Source organism: Mustela nivalis (assembly GCF_964662115.1).
Source record: "Mustela nivalis genome assembly, chromosome: 8".
NCBI classification, from domain to species: Eukaryota; Metazoa; Chordata; class Mammalia; order Carnivora; family Mustelidae; genus Mustela; species Mustela nivalis.
In genome coordinates, this window is record NC_139027.1 from 134930481 (window position 1) to 134945903 (window position 15423).

A 15423-nucleotide genomic window follows, 5' to 3' on the forward strand; every position below is an offset into this window, starting at 1 on the left:
TTGATGGGATCCTTGTTTGGTTTGGGGATCAAGGTGATGCTGGCCTCATAAAATGAATTTGGAGGTTTTCCTTCCATTTCTATTTTTTGGAACAGTTTCAGGAGAATAGGAATTAGTTCTTCTTTAAATGTTTGGTAGAATTCCCCCGGGAAGCCGTCTGGCCCTGGGCATTTGTTTGTTTGGAGATTTTTAATGACTGTTTCAATCTCCTTACTGGTTATGGGTCTGTTCAGGCTTTCTATTTCTTCCTGGTTCAGTTGTGGTAGTTTATATGTTTCTAGGAATGCATCCATTTCTTCCAGATTGTCAAATTTATTGGTGTAGAGTTGCTCATAGTATGTTCTTATAATAGTTTGTATTTCTTTGGTGTTAGTTGTGATCTCTCCTCTTTCATTCATGATTTTATTTATTTGGGTCCTTTCTCTTTTCTTTTTGATAAGTCTGGCCAGGGGTTTATCCATTTTATTAATTCTTTCAAAGAACCAGCTCCTAGTTTTGTTGATTTGTTCTATTGTTTTTTGGTTTCTATTTCATTGATTTCTGCTCTGATCTTCATGATTTCTCTTCTCCTGCTGGGCTTAGGGTTTCTTTCTTGTTCTTTCTCCAGCTCCTTTAGGCGTAGGGTTAGGTTGTGTACCTGAGACCTTTCTTGTTTCTTGAGAAAGGCTTGTACTGCTATATATTTTCCTCTCAGGACTGCCTTTGTTGTGTCCCACAGATTTTGAACCGTTGTATTTTCATTATTATTTGTTTCCATGATTTTTTTCAATTCTTCTTTAATTTCCCGGTTGACCCATTCATTCTTTAGAAGGATGCTGTTTAGTCTCCATGTATTTGGGTTCTTTCCAAACTTCCTCTTGTGGTTGAGTTCTAGCTTCAGACCATTGTGGTCTGAAAATATGCAGGGAATGATCCCAATCTTTTGATACCAGTTGAGTCCTGATTTAGGACCAAGGATGTGATCTATTCTGGAAAATGTTCCATGTGCACTAGAGAAGAATGTGTATTCTGTTGCTTTGGGATGAAATGTTCTGAATATATCTGTGATGACCATCTGGTCCAGTGTGTCATTTAAGGCATTTATTTCCTTGTTGATCTTTTGCTTGGATGATCTGTCCATTTCAGTGAGGGGAGTGTTAAAGTCCCCTACTATTATTCTATTATTGTTGATGTGTTTCTTTGATTTTGTTATTAATTGGTTTATATAGTTGGCTGCTCCCATGTTGGGGGCATAGATATTTAAAATTGTTAGATCTTCTTGTTGGACAGACCCTTTGAGTATGATATAATGTCCTTCCTCATCTATTATTATAGTCTTTGGCTTAAAATCTAATTGATCTGATATAAGGATTGCCACTCCTGCTTTCTTCTGATGTCCATCAGCATGGTAAATTCTTTTCCACCCCCTCACTTTAAATCTGGAAGTGTCTTCGGGCTTAAAATGAGTTTCTTCGAGGCAACATATAGATGGGTTTTGTTTTTTTATCCATTCTGATATCCTGTGTCTTTTGATTGGGGCATTTAGCCTATTAACATTCAGGGTAACTATTGAGAGATATGAATTTAGTGCCATTGTATTGCCTGCAGGGTGACTGTTACTGTATATTGTCTCTGTTCCTTTCTGATCTACCACTTGTAGGCTCTCTCTTTGTTTAGAGGACCCCTTTCAATATTTCCCGTAGAGCTGATTTGGTGTTTGCAAATTCTTTCAGTTTTTGTTTGTCCTGGAAGCTTTTAATCTCTCCTTCTATTTTCAATGATAGCCTAGCTGGATATAGTATTCTTGGCTGCATGTTTTTCTCATTTAGTGCTCTGGATATATCATGCCAGCTCTTTCTGGCCTGCCAGGTCTCTGTGGATAAGTCTGCTGCCAATCTAATATTTTTACCATTGTATGTTACAGACTTCTTTTCCCGGGCTGCTTTCAAGATTTTCTCTTTGTCACTAAGACTTGTAAATTTTACTATTATGTGATGGGGTGTGTGCCTATTCTTATTGATTTTGAAGGGCGTTCTCTGAACCTCCTGAATTTTGATGCTTGTTCTCTTTGCCATATTGGGGAAATTCTCCCCAATAATTCTCTCCAGTATACCTTCTGCTCCCCTCTCTCTTTCTTCTTCTTCTGGAATCCCAATTATTTTAATGTTGTTTCATCTTATGGTGTCACTTAGCTCTTGAATTCTCCCCTCATCGTCCAGTAGTTGTTTGTCCCTCTTTTGCTCAGCTTCTTTATTCTCTGTCATTTGGTCTTCTATATTGCTAATTCTTTCTTCTGCCTCATTTATCCTAGCAGTGAGAGCCTCCATTTTTGATTGCACCTCATTAATAGCTTTTTTGATTTTAACATGGTTATATTTTAGTTCTTTTATTTCTCCAGAAAGGACTTTTATATCTCCCGAGAGTGTTTCTCTAATATCTTCCATGCCTTTTTCGAGTCCGGCTAGAACCTTAAGAATTGTCATTCTGAACTCTAGATCTGACATATTACCAATGTCTGTATTGACTAGGTTCCTAGCCTTTGGTACTGCCTCTTGTTCTTTTTTTTTGTGGTGAATTTTTCTGCCTTGTCATTTTGTCCAGATAAGAGTATATGAAGGAGCAAGTAAATTACTAAAAGGGTGGCAACAACCCCAGGAAAATATGCTTTAACCAAATCAGAAGAGATCCCAAATCGTGAGGGGGGGAGAAAGGGGATAAAAGCAGGTTCAGAAAAAAAAAAAAAAAAGAAAAAGAAAAAAGAAAGAAAAAAAGAAAAAAAGAAAAGAATTAAAAAAAGAAAATGAATAAAGAAAAGTATAAAAAAGAAAAAATATATATATATTAGATAAACTAGTTAAAAAACACTAAAAAAGAGAAGGGTAAAAGTTAAAAAAAATTTTAGCAGAAGAGGAGAAAAAATGAAAAAGAAAAAAATTAAATTAACTCCTAGACTAAAAACTCATGGAAAAAGCCATGATTTCCCTGCTTTGCTTTCTCCTCCTCTGGAATTCTGCTGCTCTCCTTGGTATTGAAACCACACTCCTTTGTAGGTGAACTTGGTCTTGGCTGTATTTCTTGTTGATCTTCTGGGGGAGGGGCCTGGAGTAGTGATTCTCAAGTGTCTTTACCCCAGGCGGAATTGCACCGCCCTTACCCGGGCCGGGGTGAGTAATCCGCTCGGGTTTGCTTTCAGAAGCTTTTGTTCCCTGAGCGCTTTCCGTAGAGTTCCGGAGGACGGGAACACAAAAGGCGGCCTCCTGGTCTCCGGCCCGGCCCGGAGGAGCCGAGAGCCCAGGGCCGCACTCCTCAGTGCGCCCTCAGAGAACAGCGCCCAGTTACTCCCGTCTGCCTGACCTCCGGCCGCGCTCCGAGCTCACCGAGCCTGCGACCGGTTCAAGGTAACCCCGAGCTGTGAGCTCACTGTCGGCTCTGTTTCTGTAGCCGGCTTTCCCGTTCCAATACCCGCAAGCTCTGCGACACTCAGACACCCCCGATCCTTCTGTGACCCTGCGGGACCTGAGGCCACGCTGACCCTGCATGGGCTTCGCCCCGGTTTAGCCTCTGGAGCGATGTCCCTCAGCGGAACAGACTTTTACAAGTCCCGATTTTGTGCGCCATTGTTCTGCCGCTTGCCGGGAGCCGGCCCCTCCCCCCGGGGTCTATCTTCCTGTCGCTTTGGATTTACGTCTCCGCCGGTCCTACCTTTCAGAAAGTGATTGTTTTTCTGTTTCTAGAATTGCTGTTCTTCTTCTCTTCGATCTGCTGATGGGTTTGCAGGTGTTTGCAATCTTTAGATAAGCTGTCTAGCTGATCTCCTCCTAGCCGAAGTAGTCTCAGCCTGCTATTTCTCCGCCATCTTGACTCCTCCCCCTTTCCTGTTGTTTTTGCGTAAGTCGTTTCATTTGATTCTAACGATAGCTTTGTGAGAAGGAGGGACCGTGGATCAAGAGTCCATTTCATAGGCAGGAAAATAGAGCAGCTTCTTGGAGGCTGTACCTTGAGTGAGATGTCCAGCTGAGAAGCCAGGTCTTAGAATTCTTAGAGCTTCCAATAATAGTGGAAATACTTTATAAAGGAGGAAATTTTGAGTGGGTTTTAGAAAGGGCTCATGGCTATCTATTCTCAAGAGAATCTGGATGGGGTGTGCATGTATTAGTCCATACTCTGTTGATTTTGGTAAAGGCCACAGGAGTACAAATACAAGTTCGGTGTGAGAGAGAGCAAAGCCTTTTAAAAAAATCACCAATTGTTGCTTAATTAAAATCAACCAACCAACCAACACAATAACCATTCAAGCCCTAGCATTGCAAAAGACAATTCCAAGTGAGAATTCTGGAGTTAAAATTCACCTCTAGGGTGCCTAGAGGTGCCCTGAACCTTGGGTGGCCCAGCGTGTTAAGCCTTTACCTTTGGCTCAGGTCATGATCTCAGGGTCCTGGGATCGAGCCCCACATTGGGCTCTCTGCTTGGCAGGGAGCCTGTTTCCCTCTCTCTCTCTCTGCCTGCCTCTCTGCCTACTTGTGACCTCTCTCTCTGTCAAATAAATAAATAAAACCTTAAAAAAAAATTCACCTCCTAATAACCACCTGGGCACCAGCCTTCTGTTTCACAATGGTAGGAAGGTCCAGTATAAGAGCATTCAAATAACATAAAAACTACCACCAAATCTTTTGACATTATGCTTGGTATTAAACAGAAAATTATGAAACAAGTAGAAATACTGTTCACCTTTGACCCGTCCCCCAAAGACAAATGAAGCACCGAGTCCCTTTATGATTCTTTGAGAACATTCATGGAAAATAATTTGGTTTCTCTTTAAAAAAATATTTTAGCAGCCATGAAAAATAAAGTTAGCAGAGCTCAAGAGGATGTAAATAAAAGAGGCCCTGTCCATTCAAATTTGGAATTTAAGAGCATGCTATTATTTCAACTCTGTGAGTAGTGAAAGAAGGAGAGAAATGACCTAAGGTCATGGCACCATTTCCAGTTAAACAACAACAACAAAAACCCAAAAACAACCCTGCTTTGAAAAAGTGTGCTGCGGCTTTAAAACTCCTGTCTCCTAGGGGACTGGGGATTAGGTGTTCCACACAGCACCTGGAAATCTGTGGTATTAATAGGTATGGTTATTCTCACCAGCATATGCCCATCTTCCACGATTTTGATAACGGGGCCAGGTAAGTCGCTTGCTTTGTTTTCTGGGGTTTTGCAGAGTGAGTCTATGAATTCAAGTTAGGCCTAAGTGCAGCCGACTTATGGAAGGAGTGGTTTGCTTAGAGATGCGTAGGTGATCAGCACTTTTGTTAGGCAGGTCTCAGCGAGGTCCCCCTGCCGGCTCCATCTAAAGTGAACTCTCCCTCTCGGGTACTCTTTACTGCATCTTCCTGTTTTATTTCCTTCATGTTCCTTAGAGGAATCTGATGTCATCTTGTTGATGCAGTCTCTGCTGTCTGTGTCCGTATTGTCACTCCCGTGAGAACACAACCCCTGGGTCTGCGCGCGGGGTCAGCTCACCATGGCCCACAGGCCATATCCATCCTGCTGCTGCCTGTTTTTATGTGACCCAGAAGCTAAGAATGATTTTTGTATTTTTAAATGGTGGGAAAAAAAAATCAAAAGGATAATATCTCGTGATCTGTGAAAATGATGGGAAATTTAGGTTTCAGTACCCATATGGAAAGCTTTACTGGCCTGCCGCCACGCCCATTCATTACGGATATTCTGCAGCTGCTGCAACGTACAGACGCAGAGGTGAGATGTTGTCACAGAGACGGGATGGCTGCCCCAGATTTACTATCTGGGGCTCTGCAGGCAAAGTTTGTAGACCCCTGCTATATGCCCAGCGCAGCGCTCAGTAAACCATAAGCACCCCATAAATGCAGCAGGTGAATTAATAAAGAACAGAGCTTGGTGAAGGTTATTTGCAGATGTCTCTTCCCTGCCACTAAAAAACAAAAGGAAACAGATGAATCAAAATTAAATATTGACTCTAGGCTCTTAGAACTATAAGAAAAGCCAAGGTGGGGCAGGAGGGTGGGGGGAACACCTGAAAGGCAGGGTGGAGTTGGCTTAGACGCTTTGCTGAACATTTCTTTAAAAGAGATGACAGAAGGACCAATTCAGGAAAGTCATGGCATCTCAGGTTCCAGTTTCTGGAAACTGGATACTCTCTGCTTTCTCCCTGTCTAATGCCTTTTCTGTCCTAGCCTTTCCCTCCTGCTTTTTATCTGCCATCTGACTAAAGATTGAACTCTGGTTTTCACTGCCCCCAATTCAGCAAACTTCCCTTCCAAAAAATGTCAGCTCTTAATCCTCTTAATAAAAAGGCCCCTGTAACCGAGAGGATACATTCAAAATCGTCCGCAGTACAAAAAGACGGTCTGAAAATAACAAGGGGAAAAAATGTACTGAACGCATCTGCACACACACAAAGTTGCTAGGGAAACATAGCAGTTCCTTGCAAACTGCCAGCACCATCACATTTATAAAGAATTGACAACGGCTGACCTTTGTCTTCTCTTTTTCTGCCTGCTTTTTTACCAGGCACAGAAGAGCCCTGTGGCTTGAATGATGCTTTTGATAGGCAGATTTTTGGATTCTGTGCTGTCTGCTGGATGAGGGGGGTCCCGCTTTACAGCTCTGCTAAGACCTAGAAAATCTTTTGAGTGTCACCTCCAGAACGACCCAGTCGATGCAATTGAAAGGTGCATTTTCACATTGGGATTTGGCTTCTATAGTCCTGAGGCGAGAAATGACATATTTTGTTGCATTATTTAAATATTCCTGCTGAACACCAAATTAAAAATATCCATTAAAGGTTTATTTGATATCTTCCTAATTATTGCCCATTGCGCATTTGACAAATTCTTTACACATTTTAATAATTGCGACTTTCTTTGGAAGTGACACAAAAACAATTACTTTTTCGAAATTCCACTGTGTATATGCTTTTGAAACTACATAGCCATTAAAAACAGTCTGTCGAATTAAAGGTTGGGCAATTAATTAAGTGCAAATTCTGTAAAACCGGACCAAGGAGAAAATTCATCAAACCTATGAAATATGACCTATCTTGTCCAAAAGACAAATATGTTTAAACAAAAGATGAAAATTGATGACAAAATTACGGGTAGCAAAATGCACACAGCGCAAATATAAGACAGCTGTACGAGGTTTCAGCGTGTTGGGTTCACCCTTACAGGAATCGTGATTCATTACCTTCAACCGCCTTGTAAAACTTTTCGTAGTTAATCTCCAAAGTCCTCTAACCGGAATAATGGAAGTTCTCAATGAGAGCGTGTTAACGATTTGCTGGCCTTTTGAGGAGCCCAATCAACGCGACTCAGTTTGGTGACAGTAGCCCTAGGGTAGGTCTCCCGAGGACAACTGAGACCCAGGTGGTACGCGTGGGCACTTCCATTTCTCTCCTTTTGGACCTTCTGACATCGGTCTGCCTTCCTTGCTCCCTTGCGCCAGTGTTCAGACTCAAAAGCCCCCCTTGCGTGATCATCTAGGAAGGACCCTGCCCACCATACAACTTTGGCTCTTACCGGGAGCGACGGCTGCTGTGTGTGTTCAGAGCATACGTCTCGGGCCACGAGAAGGCGCCCCGTGGTTCACGTGGGCCGTATCAGTGATGGGCCGTATCAGTGATGGGCCGTATCAGCGATGGGCCGTATCAGTGATGGGCCCTGTCCTTGTGTATTACAAGTTCTGGACATTACACTCGGGCGTTCAGGTTCAAAAATCCACATCCGTGCTGGTGCGAAGGGGGCGGAAGAAGGAGGCGGATCTCTGGGCTGTGGGGATTGTTAAGGATACAAGGCTGTTATTTCCATATTAAAATGTAATGGTCTCATTAAAGTTAAAACCACTGTTAAACTTGATTGAGTAAATTAGTTAATTAACCGTAGCATCCAGCGCATTCCTGCGGGGCATACCTCCGTTCCTCAAGACGCAGAACGAATGCAGGCTCAGCTCAGAGTGTCTTATCCAGGGTAGAGGGATAAGACTCATCTAGACTGACTTATGGCAGAATCTGTTAAAAAGAAAAAAGAAAAAAATCAAGAGCTGGAAGGTGAGGGTGTTACTTGGTGTGAAAGGAATATGAAAATAGCCTCCAATGAAAGAATTTTATTTTTATGCTGAAATCTCTCAAGATTTTCTTGATTAAAAAAACAAAACACCAAACACCTGATCAGCAGTTTGTAAAGTGTTTTAACTGACAGAATAAAGGCCTCTCTTCTTGTTGTATATTTTGCCTTACTTTCCTTCTCTTTGCTTAAATATCCAAAGGTTATCTCTGTGGGGACAGATGGGACTTTTTCTAAAGATTTTTTTTTGGGGGGGGGCTGTGCTTAAGTAAGGAGCTTTATTATTTATTTATTTATTTTTTTTTTAAAAAGATTATTTATTTATTTATTTATTTGACAGAGAGAAATCACAAGTAGGCAGAGAGGCAGGCAGAGAGAGAGAGAGGAGGAAGCAGGCTCCCTGCTGAGCAAAGAGCCCGATGCGGGACTCGATCCCAGGACCCTGGGATCATGACCTGAGCTGAAGGCAGACACTTAATGACTGAGTCACCCAGGCACCCCTGATTATTATTATTATTATTTTATAAACTCTTGAATTGCTGATTTCTTTAAAAATTTTTTTTTATTATATTATGCTAGTCACCATATCTTACATCATTAGTTTTTGATGTAGGGTGCCATGATTCCTTGTGGGTGTGCTGACTGATTAGTACTGAGTGTAGAGAAAGGAAGGTAGACACGGATGAAGGTTGGTCCAGAGGCAAAGCCAGCCAGAATATTTGCTCAGCATGTCACCTCCCAGACAGGATTTTTAGGGTGCCGTGTCCACTTGAAGGGGCTAGGGAATCTCTAGACACTGAATAGCCAGGAAGCCTGGGTTTTCTTTGACTTGTCTTTTAATCTACTCTCGTCTAACCCAATGACTTGCCTAATTCAAGGCTGGGGTGGAGAGGTATGCTGGCGTAGAACCCGTGGATGCTGGTATAAAGTCTGATAGTTAGAAAAACAAGTCTTGTAAATCCAATCTGTAGAGGACTCAGAAATAAACGTAAACCAGAACGTTGACATGATTGGCCTGATTTTCTTACCCCATGTTTACACAGGGCACATAGGTAGTCACATATTTAAAAAATACATCTTTATATTTTATAACTTGTTTTGATTCCCCTAAAAATTGGAAGAATTTGAAAAAAGTCATTTATTTTCAATATTAGGGCAGGAGACTTAGGGAACGATTGAGAGAGATACAGGGAAGCATATGGAATGCTTTGCAAAAAAATAAACCAGGTCAGATGCATTATTTTCTAAAACTATAGGAATGAAAATTTGATATCAGGAAATCTGCTAACTTGACACTCAGTCAGACCTTTAAAATAAATGACAGCATTACTAGGCACTATGGAGAACTCTGCCGACCACGGGATGAAGCGGCTACTATTATCCCATTGTGTAGATGGTAAAACCAAACACAGAGGTTAAAGACTTGCTCGAGGTTCCCAAGCTAGCAAGCGTCTGTGCTAGGATTTGAAATGACATGGTCTAACCTCAGGGCACACCTTGTTACCACTCTGCCACGCTGCCTGTTTCAATTCCACTTTGTGAAAGTGGCAAAGCCCTCTTATGTCCGTGTTGCCTTGTGTACAAATGTGGCTCAGGAGTCAGGAGGCCTTGGGTGTTAGTTCCATCTCTTTCATCATTATATGTGTCATCTTGGAAAACATTACTCATTCTCTCTGAGCTTTCATGTCTTCATCTGTAGAATGAGGGTGGGGAGAGCGACCGTCTGCAGGTAGGTAGTGGCTGTCTAGCTCGTGTCTCCGTGGCTCACCTTGCAAGTACTTAGCTGTTCAGAGGCTAGCTCTCATACCTGCTGATAGCTTCTTGGACCATCAGCATCTCTCTGCTTGAAATCTCTCTCCACAACTGGGGGTGCTGGAGGTGATGCTTCCAGGTGTGACCTCCAAACCATGAAGGTGGAAATTGGTGGATAAACATTCCTGCGTCCTTATCCCCCTGGTGGGCAACACCATGTCCCGCACATCTCTCAGAGGATCTTGAGTTGGGTTGGGTTCCATATTCCCCCAGTGGCCACCGGCTGACTAGAGACAGCGTCCTTTATTCCTGCCTTCCCCAAGTCCCTCTCCCAAGCCTTCAATACGTTCCTGCCCTAACTTCTCAAATAAATGATTTCTCTTCAAATCTTTCAAGTTCTTCTTTGGGGAGAAGATGCACAAAGGTACCAACTTTTAGGTTTGTTATGAAAATTCAATGAAATAATGTGTGTAAATACCGTATACCTGGCATGTTGTAGGTGCCCCATAAATATATGCTTTATTATGTCTCTGTTATTATTTCAGTCTGAAAATCTGGCTTAATTGGGAAGTTGTCATAACAAGTCCGACTCTATTTTTTGGATGCTTGACTGCTGATAACTTTTACAATTCATTTATCCTTCTTCTCCCTCTGCCCCACATCTGGACAAGCTGATAAGGAAGTTTAAGCCATGCATGGAAACCCTCATGGAGACCACACCTTACCCACCATAAAAACCCCAAGCCAGTCTTCTTTCTTTGTTCTCTCAAGGCATTTTGGACCTGTTTGGAAACCTCCCCAGCTCTCCCAGAAAGCCTTATTGTACAAGTAGTAACACCTTTTCATACTTGCTTGATGTGTGTGTAGTGTCTTCAGTCCTGACACTTGAACCAGATTTGGGGCGAGGGTCCATCCTGTTTCTGTGGACTGGTCACAATAGAAGCCAATCTAGTCTTTACCACAAAATGCACCATAGTGCTAGCTAAGATTACAAAAGCATCTGAGAGTTTTAAACATTGGTGTTATTTATTTAAGGAAGGGTTCATGGGGGCAGTAGTGAGGGTTCAGGGCAGGGGTCTGGAGCTCAATGGCAGAGACCGAAGGAATGAGTCATGGAGGGCTGCTGAAGGTCGGGGCATTGATCCAAGGAGAGTGAGCTCACCATTCCCTTCTCATCAGGAAGAATAAACAGATCTGGGCTTCACACAGAGATTTTGCTTCAAAGAAAGTATACCTTTTTTGAACCTTTTACAACCCATTGGACACTGACATGGACTGGGATTTCAGTGAGGAGAATTAGTACGCCAGGGCACAATCTGCATTGAAACTTAGAGGAAAGAAATTTATTTGGGGCTTAGGCCAATGAACAGGGTAGAAATACTGATACTCAGAATGTAACAAGACCTTAGATGTTCTAAATTCATATTCCATTGTTTGTAAAAAAAGAATCTCCATTTTGGTTTTCACAGTTTCAGAACAGGCTGCCCAAATCCAGGGCATCGGATCAGAATTATATAACTTATGTCCTCACCTCTCCCGTCAAGTGTTGGCATGTATGTGAAAATTTAAAGGAAAGGCTGCTTGCCTCGTGATCCTGTGATCTTTAATTTTTACCTTTAATTTAACAAACATTTCATCCTGAAAACTTCTCAATGGACGATGAGGGAGACTTCTTTCCAAGACCGTAAAAATCTTAATTTCACCCTATAGATTTGTGTTGACTAATACAAAATTCTGCTTAGTATAAACATTTAAATATGAATGATCTTAACAGTCAAGAAGACTGTGCAGCTAGTTGCTGGAAACATTATACAGATTTATATATTTAGTATATTATTTATGCACATTTAAAACACAAATGAAGTTAGTGTGGTACAAGTAGATTTCAAAACTTGCTTTCAAACCAAAGCACTCATTTATACAAAACTTACAGAGAGACCGTTCATGAGAGAGACACAAGTGACGTAGTATAAGGTCATGGTTAAATTGTAATCACAGCCAAGAAGTATTTGGTGAAAGAAAAAAAGAAAATCAGAATCCCAAGATGTTCAAATCCTGATGTCTTTGTTGTAATTGATGGTGTTCATTGGGCAGAAAACTTAGAGGTTTGTTTTGTTGTTGTTGTTGTTGTTGTTTAATTGGAAGGAGAGCGGACTTCCGCAGAAACAAAAGGAACAGAATGGCATTGACTCGTGACATTGGATGTCTCTGTCCCACCCCTGGTTCCCTCAGCGTTCACCCATCTCATACACGCAGGTGGTTTCCTCAACAAAGCCTACGAGTCTCAGCCTGAGGATTCTCTCTCACCACAGGAAAGTGGGCCTGTGTTTGTGCGTGGATTTGGTAGATAAATATCTGAGGTTCCTTGCTTTTACATAGGAGACTTCCGAGTTGTGCTCTCTTGGTCTCCCAAGAGCCCTCAGTAGGAGTGGGCCCCAGTTGCTCCGGCCCTCACCAGCTCATTCATCCACCCTTTCTGGAAGGATTCCTATCCTTTGTTCATGACCCCATACTCCCACCTCATCATGATGCTGGGATCACCTTCCATGCCAATCCTTTTCGCAGGGTCTCTTTCTGGGGGAAGCCAACCTAAGACAACTTCTGGGAATGTATTTTTTTGGTGACCATTTCTTGCATCCAATCTCATGTTTTTAATATCAGCTGTGTGTGCACTCTGGTGAGTGCTAGAAGCTTCCAGTCAGGTGGACTCTGGTGAGAGAGGCAGATACTCATCTCTAATGAGTAGATACTGAGTCCGACCTTTGGGAATTCAGCTCTACGTGAAGTATGAGAAGTAAGAGAGAGAAATAATTACTTCGATGGCCAGGGCTGCTGTTTTGCTCACTGAATGCACACCCCCCGCTGGAAGATGAGGTGGCAGTAGGAAGCGGAGCGTCACATTGTGTGTACCTCTCATGGAACGTCTCCTGTTAAGTGTGATTCTCGCATTTGAAGATCCAACATGCTTCTATTTTTCCTGCAATGTGGTCTTTAGACACAAGCCAACTCCTTTATGAGATGTTTAACCGAAGGAACAGTGATTTTTCTAACACTGGAGGAAAAACTAGCTAGGAGGGACTCAGTGAGAGTCTATGCCGATGTGCAACATGGGACATATTTTCTCTGTACATGGTCTTTACTCCTGATTCTTGTAAGGGACATGGATGTAGCCAGGACCCATGACGGCCAGTCAGATGGGTGTAGACTTCTCAGCACAGGTAGAGTTTGAACTGAGTCTTAAAAGCTAAGTAGACGTTTGCTGATGTTTGGCAGAAGAGTAGAATGCAGCTCTTAAACGTCTACCACACAATGTCAACTTCGCCTTCCTTAATCCCTCTGCCCGGATCTTGTGGCCTCTTTTCAGTCAGCGATAGAGACGGTCTGGGGTGTGTGCTTTGGGGACAAGGAGACAGATTCCTCCAATCTGAGATTCATTTCTGATGCATGGACGCATGACTTAGTAGGACGTTTTCCTGCCTGTCTGTCTTATCTCCAAAAGATGTGTCAGGCGCGTCGACCTGTGAGCCTAGGTTCTCTGAACAGCAGACTTGAGGCAGGTAGACACACGTGAGTTTATTAGGGGAAGAGCTAACAAAGGATTGTGGGAGGTTCCTGGAGAGAAGCCAAGAAGGGCCAGCAGAGGGTGGGGAGAGTCTGGCTTGGGAGCAGAGGGTTAGGATGGGGCCTCTAGTGCACAGAGCAGTTCTGCGGATATTCGACAAGGCTGATGAGCCATCATGGCCTGTCACACGAGGCCTGGTCTCCTGGCCTTGGTACCCTGCTGCCTCTGTCACTGGTCGGGAGCAGCCTGTAGAAAGCACGGCCTCTTTGAGAACACGGTGGTAGGTCAGAACAGAGCATCTGGGTGTGTTGGTCAGCTCTGCCCCATTGTCTGAAATCGGAGAGGTCCAATGTCAAGGCCACCGTGTTTCCCCAAAGGTGGGGCCCATACTACAGAGAGCACTTGAAATGATTTTAGGTAGTGCATTGAATTGTTGAGTATTCAAATTATCCTCTTTATAATTCTCTTTAATTCTGGTGCATGAAGGAGAAAGACTCAGGTGGGGGCTATCATTTTGTAATCCTCCCTTTTAATAACAGGCAAGCCCCAGGCTTATAAACTTGAGCAGATTACGATATCCGGATAACACCGAGCGGTTGTATTCACTGTTTTGTTTTTATGGGTGTGTGTGATCAAGAGGGCTTTCAGTGGGTTTCCATTTGTGGCTCATGATTCTGGTTTTTAAGATATACTATTTAAATACATTCTTTTCCTTTAAAAATACATCTAAGTAAATAAATGGTAATCGATTTAAATAGAATATGCACGAAAGTGTGGCAAGCAGGTGACCATGGGGGTAAAAGACAAAATTTGTGAAATGTTTTAGAAATGCCTGCAGTTTGGGTAGCCCTGACTTAGGTCGTCTGAAAGCAGCTTGCTGGGTCCGTGTTAGCTGAACTTTTTGTGGCAAATGCCTTCCCTGCCTTGCCATTTTAAATGATGTTTTTTCTATCTCCATGAGGTCACTGAAAGGACTGTCCAGTTTTACGACGTTTCTGTGATTTTGTGGCTGGAGATGTTGTTCACTCTTCTACTCATCCTTTAGACAAATCCCCAGAGGACAAATCCAGCTTGAATTTAGTTCTAGGGGGATAAAAAGTATTGTCTCTGAACGAAGGTGTATACTTTTTCCTGTCAGAAAAAGACAAGTATACCTGTCAGGATGCTTGCCTTACCTTCTAGAATGCTTAGGGCGGAATTTACTGCTTTTATGTTCTCATCTGTTCCAATCTGGTATCTGAAAGCACACTCTTTCCCCGGCTCCTTCAGAAGACTCAGTTACTTAAAAAGATCTTTAAAAATCTCTGATATCCCTGCGTCCTACAGGCTCGGTCTGCCTGCATCGGCCGGAATCGGCAAGGTTGCGCTGCGGTAATAAACCACCCCCAAAGTTTAGTGACTTAAAAGCAACCAGGGTTGATTTCTTGCTCAAGCTCCATGTCTATTGCAAGTTTGCTGGGGGCTCGTTCTTAAATCTCCTCCCTGGGAGAAGCTCTTGACAGAGGCTTCATGACCTGCACGCCTTTTGGTTGTCATGACAGGGAAAACAAAAGAACATGGCTGTTTATTCATCTTATTCAAAAAGTGTCACCATGAAAGGGACATATTCCATTTCTGCTCATATTTCACTGGCTAAAGCAATGGTTATGACTAGACCGAACTTGAAGGAGGCAAAATCATGCAATTCTACCATTTTCCTGGAAGGAGGGGCACTGATAACATTGATGAATCGCCCTAAATAGTCCCTCACTGCCATCCTTCATGACGTAGATCTACTGTCACCTCATGATATCTCTATGGCTTTCTGAGTCAGCCTCTGCTCCCGTCCGTTTGTCTGACATGACCTGTTTTTGAGGCCATGATTCTTCCTTCCTGTGATTGTCATCCAATCTTGCTGGTGGTATGTTGACCCACACTGGATAACATCTGTGGTCCCTTCGTCCCCCAATGTGCCATTAAAACAATGTTTTTGTTTGTAGCAGATTTTTATTGCTGGTTTGGAGGGACAGTGAAGGGACATTAGAACCTAGGGTAGCA

The 15423-nt window shown here is 42.8% G+C and overlaps 2 long non-coding RNA genes across 3 annotated transcripts in view; both read left to right on the top strand.

Moving 5' to 3' along the window:
• Positions 1 to 15423, top strand: part of LOC309871692 — an 86985-nt gene that overhangs the window by 60762 nt on the left and 10800 nt on the right. The window lies entirely within an intron of this gene.
• LOC309871693 lies at positions 5052 to 10673 on the top strand. Its single transcript, XR_014315444.1, has 2 exons — positions 5052 to 5156; positions 10370 to 10673. It is a non-coding gene; the product is annotated as an uncharacterized lncRNA (long non-coding RNA).